General features: G+C 34.1%; 1 long non-coding RNA gene across 1 annotated transcript; it reads left to right on the forward strand.

Annotated features, from left to right (window-relative positions):
* Nucleotides 1–45: 45 nt before the first annotated feature.
* Nucleotides 46–6,205, forward strand: LOC126968848 (uncharacterized). Its single transcript, XR_007730300.1, has 6 exons — nucleotides 46–234; nucleotides 1,517–1,664; nucleotides 2,594–2,654; nucleotides 4,057–4,177; nucleotides 4,745–4,873; nucleotides 5,818–6,205. It is a non-coding gene; the product is annotated as an uncharacterized LOC126968848 (long non-coding RNA).
* Nucleotides 6,206–11,372: the final 5,167 nt, after the last annotated feature.

The raw sequence follows: 11,372 nt of genomic DNA on the forward strand, positions 1-11,372 counted from the left end.
AACTGCCGTCAACGAAAACACGTCACTGACAACAGTGCTAACGACAGAGTCAATAAGAGATTGTCTTTACCTATTGCTCATGCTGATAACAATAAAAAACCAAGGTATTTGGATGATCAAGAATGTGAGGGTAGCGAAAGTGAGAGGAGTAAAAATAAGAACTATTCTATATTGCTCTCAGACTTGCCGGGTGAATGGAACTATGTTCAAATCAAAGAATATGTGACAAAAGAAGTAAGTGATTTCAATAATGTAATGGCTAGTGAATTTATAGTTACACACATTTATAGAAATTGCAAAATATTGTAATTTCCATGTCATTTTCAGTAACTGTTACACACACAACTAAACTCTGGTAATCTATCAGAAGGATGAGTATGAAAGATCACATTCATCCTAAAGCTACCCTTACCCTATGTCCCACTAAAAATGTTTTTATGAATTACTTTTACACGATAACTTAATATTTTACAAAAACAACTTTAAAACCATTTTAAATAAGAAAGTAAAATATATTTTACATGTTTTGCAATTGGAATTTCAAATTGCCCATTTAGTGTGCAAGGTTGGTTCTGTTACTCCAACTAGCTCCGCTCCTTCGAGAAATTCTGAACCTTCTTAGGATAGTTTATAGGCTTCTTGGGGCAACCTTATGTTTAAAAAAAAAAATCTGCTGGTTGGTGACTCCTGTACATTCCAGGATTACATGCTGTTCTGCTCTGCACTTAAACTATTACTTCCATTGAAAAATGGTATTCATTTAATGGCATGTGTCCCATAAAGGTATCCATCATGATTCAAATATTATGTTCTTTAAGCTGATGAGATTACACAAACTAAATTGTTGTTGCCTCATCTACATGATCTACTTTACTGTTGATAATCTGCTCAACCCCAATATTTGCATATTAGGAAATTGACTTGAGATGTGGTGCTCTTTCAAATCAAAACAATTTGTTATTTTTTAAAGTGATAAGTGAGACCTTTACTTATGGGATTAATTACGAGGTTGCAGCTAGCTACTGAAATTACTGGGCAAATGAGACTTAACATCTTATTTCTCAAGGTGATGAGTGCAATTGTAGTGCCACTCAGAATTTTTGGGTATTTCAATAATCCTGAGTAGCACTGCATAATGGCAGGACATATCAATTACGATCAGCTGAACATGCTCATCTCATGCTGGAAGGCAAGGTGCAAAATACCACACTCAGTGAGCCACTGCATCAGTACCCATTGTATCACTCTTTCAGTGAATAACTTGATCATCTCGGCAACAAAAGCTAAATAATAATTTTTTTTTGTCTTTATTCAATAAGAGAGAAGTGTGCTCTTGTGTAAGTGATTTTGGAATTTGGTGTACTAGACACCAAATTACCAGTTACGTTCCACTCTTCCTCCTAGGTTAAAGGTCTACCCCCTCTTTTTAAAGTGGTTACTCATGACCGACCCTAAGCATACAAATTGATATAATTTTCTTTTTGCCTTGAATATTTTGTGGTAACTGTAATTACAGTGTGGAGTAAATGTCTTGAAAATATTGGACAAAAGAAGTAACAAGAATAACTATCAAATTCAGTTACGGTTCAACAGTGAAGAGCACTATAAGATTGCTCTTGACAAGCTAAAAACTAAAGAAATCGAAGGAAAGTTAACAGTGGAAGGTAAAGTAATTGTAATAAACTTTAATATTTCTCAATATTTTATCTAGTTCATGTTGTGTACAAACTGTCTGCATGTCACTAGTTTTCATTTCTTTGTCTCTTTTATTTAATGACAGATCTCCATTTCGATAAATGTTAATTGGTTATGTTTGGTAAAGTACTTTTTAGTTCAAATAACATTGGTGTACATTCATATTCCACATGTTAGCAATCAACGGAGAAAATACACACTGGCAATTGTCTTGTGGTTCTCATTAGAAACAAGAAATAAATTCTGTTTACGGAAAGATGATAAGCATAAACGATGATAAGCATAAAATCAGAGTTTCTTAATTCTATACAAATAACAAAGAGCAAATTACTTTAATGAAAGGTTCCAAATATTATACATTGATAGCACTGTTTTTGACAACAGCTACATCCCTCCTACCACAAAATTAGACAGATTACAATATGTTATATTTAATATATAAAACTCTTGTGTCATGGTGTTAAACTTTGAACTCCTCCGAAACGGCTTGCCTGATTCTCATGAAATTTTGAGTGCATATTGGGTAGGTCTGAGAATCGGACAACATCTATTTTTCATCCCCCTAAATGTTAAGGGTGGTCCACACGATTTTTTTTTTAAACTTTTTTACATTTTTTTTTTAATTTGTTTGATTATGAGTCAGCTTTAAAAAGTACATACAACTTCAAATTTTCACCGATCTACGATCAACAGTTACTTTTGTATCGCGATTTTAATATCGGCAATACAATGTTTGCTGGGACATCTAGTATTATATAAAAACTTGTTCAAATACACCATAAAACCGAAAAAAAAACAGTTTGTAATAAACGCATCTTATTGTTTGATATAAAAACATTATTTAGTAAGTAAACTTATTTTGTTTATTGAATGGATGTCATTTGTGATATTGTTTTAGTTGATGATGAAGATCCGGATAGTGACAATTCGTCAGTGACGACAGTGCAAATTGCTAAGTGGTAAGGATTGAAAATAGTACAATATTTATAAACCTATAATTATTCCGTACATGTGTTCATTAGTGAACTCTTTCTATAAGTCGAAATTTTTCTTAGAATATGTTCCTTCCCTAAATTATATTTATGATTAGCATAGGCACAGTAATAATTTTATAAACTCAAGATTCTATCTAACATTTGTCAGGTAAGTTTGCTTCAAGCATTGTCTGATGCAGTGTGGCGACATTAAATGCCTGCAATACACACAGGTAGAGCTACTTAACTTTAATCATTAAAAAACTAATTCTAATCTAAATAAATATATTTTCCATAATATAAGTAGGTGTCAGTGCTTTGTTAGCATAGACCACCCAGCTTCATGCCATTTTGTGCGGTCATGTGAGGGTAATTAAAATTTTGTTTCCTAAATATATTATTTTTTTCTTTTAAAATATCATAATTAATATTATTGAAGTACTTTAATATTTAGATATATTTTTTCACTATTATGGATAGTGTGCATCTCCATAATTAGAGGCTATTAATAATAATAATATTGACACACTTTCAACACAAATTATTTTGCCCCAAAATTAGGCATATATAGCCTGTGTTATAGGTTGCAAGACAACAATATACTTACTTAAACATACATAAATTCATATAAACATACATAAATACATATAAACATCCATGACTCGGAAACAAACATCCATATTCATCATATAAATGCTTGCTCATACCGGGATTCGAACCCGGGACCTCTAGCTTAGTAGGTAGGATCACTAACCACTCGGCTATACAGGTCGTCAGAGGTATGTTACAAATAATGTATAATAATAATAATAAGGATTTTTATGTGTTCCGTTGCTGTTTTTTTTCCTTAAACCTCTGATGGATATGTACCTGTACAGAATAATAATTCAATATATTGTTATACAACCTTCTTTGTGTTACAGTTTGTTTCCTTACCATTATGGTCATGTTCTATATGCAATGGTTATCCTAAATCCACGATCCATGAATGATGTTTTTTAAATTTAATGATTGATTAATTAATATATTGAATTTGGAAATGTATTAAAATTGCCATGTTGTAATAATGTGTAACGATTGATAGACAGATGGCATAAAATTTGGATCCTATTTCTGCCGTGAAGCAGTAATGTGTAAGCATTACTGTGTTTCGGTCTGAAGGGCGCCGTAGCTAGTGAAATTACTGGGCAAATGAGACTTAACATCTTAGTCTCAAGGTGACGAGCGCAATTGTGGTGCCGCTCAGAATTTTTGAGTTTTTCAAGAATCCGGCACTGCATTGTAATGGGCAGGCGTATCAATTACCATCAGCTGAACGTCCTGCTCGTCTCGTCTCTTATTATCATAAAAAAAAAATACATGCTTTTATTACTTCTTTATTCTGTAGTGATACAAATGATGTGGATTTTTGGGAGACAGACCCTGAAGGTCTATATGGTTTGAAGCTGGAGTACCTAATGAGCTTAGAAATTACTCCACCCCTTGTCAGATGGATCCATGTTACCAATGTAAGTCCAACTTCAACTTACCAACTTGTCTTAAATTAGAAGTTATTATTTAACCCTTCAAGTTCCTTTACATGCTTTAGGTTTCTGTACCTCAAAAAAAAAAAAAAACGGAACCGTTATACGGATCACTTTGTTCTCCATCCGATCGTCTTTCTGTAGTCTTTTGAAGCTTTGAAAAAAAAATCGTATGGCCGTTTATGCCTCATAAAACGAACATTTCACCACTCTCGAGGGAATCATAACTTATAGGTTATTTTCCATAGAATTATGAAATTTGACAATCTTTTATGCATTTGTATTATTATTATTATATTATAATAATTATTGGAGAAATGAACACTTAAATCTGTAAATGTATTGTACCCCCTACATGTGCTCGGACGAACGCCCTAGTGACAACTATACTCGTTCTGATGAGGCACTTGGGAAACGTTTAGATAATTTTTTTCCTAGCACGATCAAAGTTCTTGAAATTGCATCCTTAAATCGCATCCTCCAGGCCTATGACCTTTGACCTCCATTTACTTTGATTATATTGTATCTAACTTTTATATTCTTTGCAAACAGTTTCGGTGTGACAAATCCGAGCTGAGAGATGTCTTCGAAATGGCGGGTAGGATTGTGTTTTGTACAGTTATCCATGCGGTGGATAAATATGCTAAGATAATGTACAGCCACCCGCTTGAAGCTGTCCAGGTAGAGTATGAAGTAAAATAAAAGAGCTTGTATGTTGTAATCACTCACTCACTTCAGCCGACAGATTTCCGCTGCTGGACAAGCCTCTCCTAAAGATCCTCCATAACGATCGGTCCTGCGCTGCCCTCGTCGAACCTATTCCGGCGATCTTGACCAGATATTCGGTTCATCTTGTTGTACCAGCACGGTTAGTGGTCACCATTCGAGGACTTTAGTGCCCCGATGGCCATCTGTCCGTTGCGCTTTAGCGTCGGTGGCAATGGACTCCTGTTGTACGTATCAGCAAATATAAAAAAAGGCTTAGAGATAAATACTTATACGTATTACTATAATATTACAGGCCAGGCAAGGCCATTAAAGAGGTATTTTAATGGTATACGTCTCGTACCTACATCTACGAGTTTACAATGTAAGTTTCTCGTTAAGTCGTACGGGTTATAAGTGATCATCCTCTCCCTCTTTCTCTTTCAACATCAGAAGAATAACAGAAGCGTTGACGAACTTTTAGAAAAGTGTGCGCATCTTTTTTAAAGTACCGATGTCTTATTGTACTGGAAAAATTACACAAGGAAGCTAATTCCATTGTCAGGTTGTAGGTGGAAGAAAGTTACTTGAAAACCGCCCAGTACAGGAACGCCAGACATTCAAATAGTTGGGATATTATCCTATATTGTGGCGTCGAATTGGACGGCGGGAATTAGGTCATGTCAGCTCTTCGGAATACTCTCGTAATAGATGCTGTAGAAGCAACGCCAAGTGATCTATCTCCAATATATATATTTTGTATGTCTCGCGGCGGAATAATCTATTAAAGTCGAAAGCGTTTCGACATTCCGTCGATATAAATATGGCATTTAGGCGTTGCTCTCGCGAACGCGTTTACAAAGTATCACGCATATAATGTACAGGTAGTATTACCATTAACATGGGTGAGTTTTTTTCAGGCTGTATCTATGTTGAATGGACAAGTTTTCTATGGCCAAACATTAAAAGTTAGAATGGATCCTTTCGCGGAAGCTAATTTACTACTTCCAAAAGGTCTCCAAAATGTAGGCCCAGGTCTCGGTAAATCGGGGAAACCTGTGCGCGATTTGTTCAGGGAATTAAAACAGTACATGAAAGAAAAACCTTCTATGTTAAATCCTTTATTATTTAGTTCACAATTATCACCTCATGATGCAAGAGTTGATACAGCAACACCTGGAGAAAGAATCCAAAAAGAATCCGAAACCAGTTCTGGTGAACGTGAAAATGAAAATGAAAAGAAGGAAGACTCAGAAAGTTTAAATGACCATAAAAATATTTCTAATGAAACAGATAACCAAAGTAATGAATGTAAATGTCTTCTTCTATTGACCTAAGTCAGAATGAGAAAAAACACTCCTTAGCGGCTGTTTTAAGTTAGCGAACCATTATGAATAAGGGGGTTAAAAAATTGCAAGATTGTAGATATTACCGCGATTATAATATTGCCGCTTTTAATTTTAAAACAAACCAAGTTGGCATATTACAAGCTTTTCGCCATGCAAATTAGAAAAAATGGTTTTACAAAAGTATTTACTAATAGTGTTACTTATATAATGGTATGGAGCTCTTGGTATCGCAACTCGCACTTAACCATAAAAATTTTCCCTAAAATGCAGGTCAGATGAAAAACGCGAACCATGTAATTTGGCATGATTAGTAAATTAGGTCAACCGGAGCAAAAAGTAGGGAGTTTAAAGGATATGGCGGGACTATTTGTATCTGTCACGTGCAGGCCCGCAAAAAATACCAGCCAGGTAACATTTCACCGATAAGGACCTCATTTAAATATTTCAGCATCGCCATAAGGTTCAAAATTTATCACTCTCGATAAAACGTTTTCGTATAATGACTTTGAGGTTTTGTATTAGATTTTTTTTTTAGTTTTTGAACGTATTGAATATTTTATATGCGTTCACTGATTGAAATGATTTTGGTGTTTTCGCTAAGGACCTGACTGACTGAGATTTATTATTATTAGACGTTTGAACGTTGTTGCTTAGATTATTTATAAAAAAAACTAAATATAAATAATGATAGTGGGATGATATTTTGCGAATATTTGTGTGATCTACAAAAATCGAATAATGATTTTTTTTATTAGAAAAAGTGACAAGATGAGGAAGACGTTCGTTAGCGGCATTTCTGTGACGTCAGAGTATCTTAAATCTTGTACTTATAAATGTATGGCCGGTTTTTTCCTTCGGTTATATTGCGAAAACTACTGAACCGATCACAATAATATTTATACCATTAGATGCAGCGTATTCCGGAGAAGGTTTTAGTACATGTTATGTTGGTGATTACTTATCCGGAACCTATATTTTTTTGGCTTAAAAATACCTATAAACTCGCAATTCAACTAATTCAGTCAATGGCATTTCGTAACAATATGATAATTCATACAATGAGCGGCCGCGGAGTATGGTCAGCACTTGTACGAGTATATAAACAAATTTGTAATAATTCTGGTGAAACGGATTAAATTTAATTACTTTTTGTGATTTATAAAATAATTGACCAAAGCAAAAACTTGCTTATAAGTATTTTCTGGTGTCTATGCGCAAAAATACTTCGGAAGTGCACTAGATAAAGTATTTTTTTTTAGTTCAAGAGCCTGAACTATTTGGGCAAAGTGGTGTAAACAGTAACCATTTGACCGCGTGCTACAAAGAGCTGCTCCAATTGTCGGGGACCCAAGGTCTGTAAACGGCTACCTAGGTAACATGGCGTTGGATAGGGAAATCCCTTAATTGTGTGTCTTCTACCGCATTTATCACGGGGAGTATACAAAGAGCTGTTTGACTTGATTCCTGTCGCCAAATCAACCTTCGTACGACACGCCACAAATTAGGATATCATCCCCACTATTTATCCAGAACCCCACACATCCGTGTGTTGTTCCTCCACAGTGCGGTTTTCAAGGAACTTTTTTCCACGTACGACGAAGCTATGGAATGAGCTTCCTTTTTCGGTGTTTCCAGGACGATACGATATGGGTACCTTCAAGAGAAGCGCGTACACTTTTTAAATAGGCCGGCATCGCTCTTGTGATTCCTCTGATATTCCAGGAGAATGTGGGCGGTGGTGATCACTTAACATCAGATAACCCGTACGTATCTACAACAACTTGCTTATATTGTTGTGGTATATTATACAAAGTACCAATTTTGAAGTGAGTTTAATCAACATATAATTTTTATTTAGACTATAATTTTTTTTTTTTATTTTAAAATGTAATCTTAAAAGAGAACCTTAACATTGTTATTATTATTCTATGATTCTCGTTAAATCTTTAATAACATAAAAAACCACCGAAAATAATATCTAGGATCATTCTATTAATAATATATTGTTTATCTAGACCTTGAATTCACACTGCGCTTTAGAATTCACGCGTATTTATTGCACTATTCAGCCAAAATTTAACAAGAAAAAACTATTTATGATAATGTCAATAATAATAAAGAGATAAGATTGAAGTAAATATAAGTTACATGCATATACCCTATTGCACTAGCTACGGCGCCCTTCAAACCGAAACACAACGATGCTCAAACCTGGGTCCTGGTACCCATCTAGCTGGCATTCTGTGTAAAATAACTGGTACTTTAAAATAATAAATATTCCAAGAACGCGACCACAGCTCCTATTAGGGCCAGTCAAAGTCACCAAAACCCCACTAGTACAGGCTATGCCTATTTGGGGCTAGACAATATGAAGTGTGTCAATTAGTAGGTACTTTTTTGAAGTCGTTTAAAAAGAAGGAGGAGGTTCTCAATTCGTCGTTATGTTTTTTTTTATGTTTGTTACCTCAAAACATTCGACTGGGTGAACCGATTTTGATAATTATTTTTTTATTTGAAAGCTGGTGCTTCCCGTGTGGTCCCATTGTAATTTAGTCCAGATCTGAGAGTGGAATCCATGAGAAAACCATAAAAGTCTTAAATTTGCTATACATACGTATAGCAAAGTGGATGATAAATTTACGAATAACTCAATATCCCGCCAACCGATTTCGATGATTATTTTTTTATTGGAAAGGATATACTTCAAAGATAGGTTGGCGAGAGTTTGGTTAGGGTCTGATTATGGGATCCATGACAAAAGAATGGAACTCTTCAATTCTTAGGAGCAAATTAACTCTACTAGGCCGAATCTTTTATTTGCTATCCGGATATTTGAGTCCCCTTTCGTCACGTCGTTATGGTCAAGTAATTGTCGTAGTCAAATATGATGATGAATGGAACTCCGTAACGAGTCACAGTAAATAAAATTGCAATGCGCTTACGTTCATCGCTGCATTGCAAAATTTTGTAGATGTAAGTACACATATTATTTAGACAAATTATTAGTTAGTGTAGGTCAGATTCACTTAAAATCTAAAAATAAAAAATAAAAACAACAAAAAAATAACCGACTTCAAAAATTATATTCCAAAACAATAAATATAATATGCACTAAAAAGTATAGTAATAAAATAATTGCGTATTTTAATACAATCTAATTAATTAATCTAATTCTAGTAACGATTATTGTTATTTTTGGAGTCGGTGTCAGCCAAGGTAGGATTGTAAAAAGGCATAAAAGGCATTTATTTTCTCCAAATTGATTCCTTTAGACTTTTTTTTTTGATGTCATTTCTTATACACTAAATACTACTACCGCTTCGGAAACAAATGGCGCTCTGAAAGAGAAGAAGCGGCGCAAGAAACTCTCCCAGCATTCATTTTTTGCGCTCTTTTTAATAAAAATATACAATATTGTACTGTCATTGCTATTGCTATAAAATAATCATAATCTAGTCCCAAGCTGTCCGATCACTTAGATATTCAGCTGTGGAGTAATAGGATTACGACAGAGCCATTTATTTATAAAACATTTAAATTTATTTATAGACAATGCCTGAACAGTGGCTGAAACTTCATTATAAAAGTGTAGGTATACATTTACCCTTAAAGCTTATAAGTATCTTATTTAACCTACTTGAATTAGTCACAAGCAATCCCTTATTTCCAGTGTTATAATAATGAAAATCACTATTAAGAGCAAAAAGGTGACGATTTTTGTGAACGTATATTAAATTTTCATAAATGTATTGACAATGAAGAGTCATAATATTTGTTTTATTAATTTTTTCTTTGAAAGACTGTCTATAACCAAGCTAATATATAGCACGAACAGCTCTCTTTTGTAGAGTAAACACTATATATATATAAGCAGCATGACCCCACAGTAAAATACCGTAGTATTATAACTGAAAATAACTGAAGTACACTAATCTAGCAGTCGCAACATTCGTGTAGGTACTCTCTAATCTTTCTAACGGCATATGCCTCAGAGCTGAGTCTATCTGCTAGTTGGGCAATATGTGGACCCCACTGAAGCTTTTTATCGTGATACCCAAGAAGACCGTAGTGTCCAAAAGTTCCAGTCTATGGTCATTTATAAGTACGTTGGTTTGTACCTCCGCTGTGTTTAGTGTAATGAACCGTAAACACTTTGTTTCTTTACTGTTTAAGTCCAGATTATTCGTCTAAAACCAACGCACTATCATTGAGAGTGCATTGTTTACATTATCATCAATATCTGCATGTCGCTTCACTTTAAAAATAAGTGAAGTATCATCAGCAAACTATATCAATCTCATGGCTATCATCTAACACAAACGGTAGAACGTTAATATATATAAGAAACAAGAAAATACCGAGAATAGAACCCTGCGGAATACCTATACCTACAGGTTTACCCGAAGTTCGTTTGCCATTTACATCGACTATTTGAACTCTTTCGCTTAAATATGATTTTAAAAGATTTAGGTCTCTAATTTTAACTCAATAATGCTTTAGTTTTAGGAGATAAGTTTCATGGTGGACGCAGTAACTACATAGTAGTTAAGTAGTTATAGGTGAGATGTGCTTGAGTCGCACGTGCGATGTGAGGAAGCGAGAGGCGAGAGCGGGGCCGCGGCGGGAGGACACCGATTCCAAAAATAGCAATAATAGACTGACTAGAATTAGATTAATTAATTGTATAAACATACGCAATTATATTTTTACTTTTAAGTGCATATTATATCTATTGTTTTGGAATAGTGTTCCTGAAGACGGTTGTTATTTGTTAATTTTTTTTATTCCATTTGCCACATTTAACGAAATAATATATTAAATATAATTGGTCAGTGGTTATAAATAACTAGATAGGTATGTTGCATATACAATGCCGCTAGTACATTTTTGACGACCTTTATTGGAGATTGTGAGTCTAGATGTGTATAATAGCATGTCAATGCATTTTGTTTTTATAAAAACAATGTGTAGGTATTAGATAAATAACATTTATACATAAGTACTTTGGAATATAAATTTTAATAAGATTTAAGAAAGAGAATAAATACATGTAAATAGTAATAAAATAGAAGGTAATATATTCCTTGATCATTAATAGAGTTCTAAATTCACACAATATTTTAATA

The sequence above is a fragment of the Leptidea sinapis genome, chromosome 16 (assembly GCF_905404315.1).
Source record: "Leptidea sinapis chromosome 16, ilLepSina1.1, whole genome shotgun sequence".
Classification (NCBI taxonomy): Eukaryota; Metazoa; Arthropoda; class Insecta; order Lepidoptera; family Pieridae; genus Leptidea; species Leptidea sinapis.